Genomic DNA, 2,505 nt, shown 5'->3' with positions numbered 1-2,505 from the left:
GTCTGGGTTTTTATGGTTCTCTGTTTTACATTTAAGTCTTTAATCCATCTTGAGTTAATTTTTGTGTAAGGTATAGCGAAGGGTTTCCATTTCAATTTTCTGCATATGGCTAGCCAATTTTCCCAGCAACATTTATTAAATAGGGAATGCTTCCCCATTTCTTGTTTTTGTCAGGTTTTTCAAAGACCATATGGTTGCATATGTTATTTCTGAGGTCTCTGTTCTGTTCCATTGGTCTATATGTCTGTTTTGGTACCAGTATCATGCTGCTTTGGTTACTGTAGCCCTGTGGTATAGTTTGAAGTCAGGTAGTATGATGTTTCCAGGCTTGGTCTTTTGCTTAGGATTATCTTGGTTATATAGGCTCTTTTTTGATTCCATATGAAATTTAAAGTGGGTTTTTCTAATTCTGTGAAGAAAGTTGGTGGTAATCTGATGGGAATAGCATTGAATTGATAAATTACGTAGGGTAATATGGCCATTTTCACGATATTCATTCTTCCTATACATGACCATGGAATATTTTCCATTTGTTTGTGTCCTCTCTTATTCCCTTCAGCAGTGGTTTGTAGTTCTCCTTGAAGAGGTCCTTCACTTTCCTTGTAAGCTATATTCCTAGATATTTTGTTCTCTTTGTGGCAATTGTGAATGGGAATTCATTCACGTAGGCATGGGCAAAGACTTCATGAGGAAAACACCAAAAAGCAATTGCAACAAAAACTAAAATTGACAAATGGGATCTAACTAAACTAAAGAGCTTCTGCATAGCTAAAGAAACTAGCATCAGAGTGAACAGGCAACCTACAGAATGGGAGAAAATTTTTGCAATCTACCCATCTGATAAAGGTCTAATATCCAGAATCTACAAGGAACTTAAACAAATTTACAAGAAAAAAAAACAACCCCTTCAAAAAGTGGGCAAATGATATATACAGCCACTTCTCAAAAGAAGACATTTATGTGGCCAACAAACACATAAAAAAAAGCCCATTGATGATCATTAGAGAAATGCAAATCAAAACCACAATGAGATACCATCAGTCAGAATGGAGATTATTACAAAGTCAGAAAACAATAGATGTTGGTGAAGTTATGGAAAAATAGGAACGCTTTTACACCGTTGGTGGGAATGTAAATTAGTTCAACTATTGTGGAAGACAGTGTGGAAATTCCTCAAGGATCTAGAACCAGAAGTACCATTTGACCCAGCATTCCTATTACCGAGTATATACCCAAAGGATTATAAATCATTCTACAATAAAGACACATGTACCCATATGTTTATTGCAGCACTATTTACGAGAGCAAAGACATGGAACCAACCCAATGCTCATCAATGATAGACTGGATAAAGAAAATGTATGTATATGCCATGGAATACTATGCAGCCATAAAAGAGATTGAGATCATATCCTTTGCAGGGACATGGATGAAGCTGGAAACCATCATCCTCGGCAAACTAACACAGGAAAAGAAAACCAAACACCGCGGGTTCACACCCATAAGTGGAAGTTGAACAATGAGAACACACGGACACAGGAAGGGGAACAACACACACCAGGGCCTGTTGGGGGGTAGGGGGCAAGTGGAGGGAGAGCATTAGGACAAATACCTAATGCATGTGGGGCTTCAAACCTACATGACAGGTTGATAGGTGTGCAACAAACGACCATGGCCCATGTATACCTATGTAACAAATCTGCATATTCTGCAAGTGTACCCTGGAACTTAAAGATAAATAAAAAATAAATAAAATGAAACTGTCTGGAGTTGTTACTGCCTTTAAAAGGGATAGCACAGCTTATGTTGATAAAAATGGACATATATAGCCTTTCCTTACAATGTATAGAAATTGGTAGGAAGGAAGGAAAGGGAAAACCATTTTTAAAGCCTGTCTTATTCCGTCTGTGTTGCAAAAACAAAAAGATCACCTACTCTAGGACTCTAGTCTTAGAAGGAAAGAAAATCTTGGGGTAGTGGTCTTTCATTTTAGTAAGAATATTAATGATTACAGTTATCCTGTAAACCTCCTCCCCCATTTTAGGGCATGATAATAATAATTTTTAAGTCACAAAAATTTTGTGAGAAATAAATAAGATTATATTTTGTATACTAAACAAATTTGTATAAATTAAACAAAGTACATAAGTATTTGTTATCAATAGAAACAAATAATCATAGAAATGATCATAGCACAGTTCCCTGGGAATTGTTGCCCAAATGATATTTCTCCAGAATATCTGAAAATGATCTGTGAAAGACCTATTCAGTGATTCTTTTTATCTTTTAGTTTTGAGGATAATACTAATCTTTTGGGTTAGAAATGGGGTTAAACTATAAAGTATTTCACAAAGTTGTAAGCAGAAAGCTAGAAGAAATATGTTTGTACTGTATGGGCTAATGTCCTAAATTTATAGAGAAAAAATTATTCTGAACACATAAATTGTAAATTCTAGATATTATTTATAATACAGATTCAGGGTTGGTAAACACTTTCAGGAAAAG

The sequence above is a fragment of the Hylobates moloch genome, unplaced genomic scaffold, assembly GCF_009828535.3.
Source record: "Hylobates moloch isolate HMO894 unplaced genomic scaffold, HMol_V3 SCAFFOLD_1, whole genome shotgun sequence".
NCBI classification, from domain to species: Eukaryota; Metazoa; Chordata; class Mammalia; order Primates; family Hylobatidae; genus Hylobates; species Hylobates moloch.
This window is presented reverse-complemented; position numbering follows the sequence as displayed.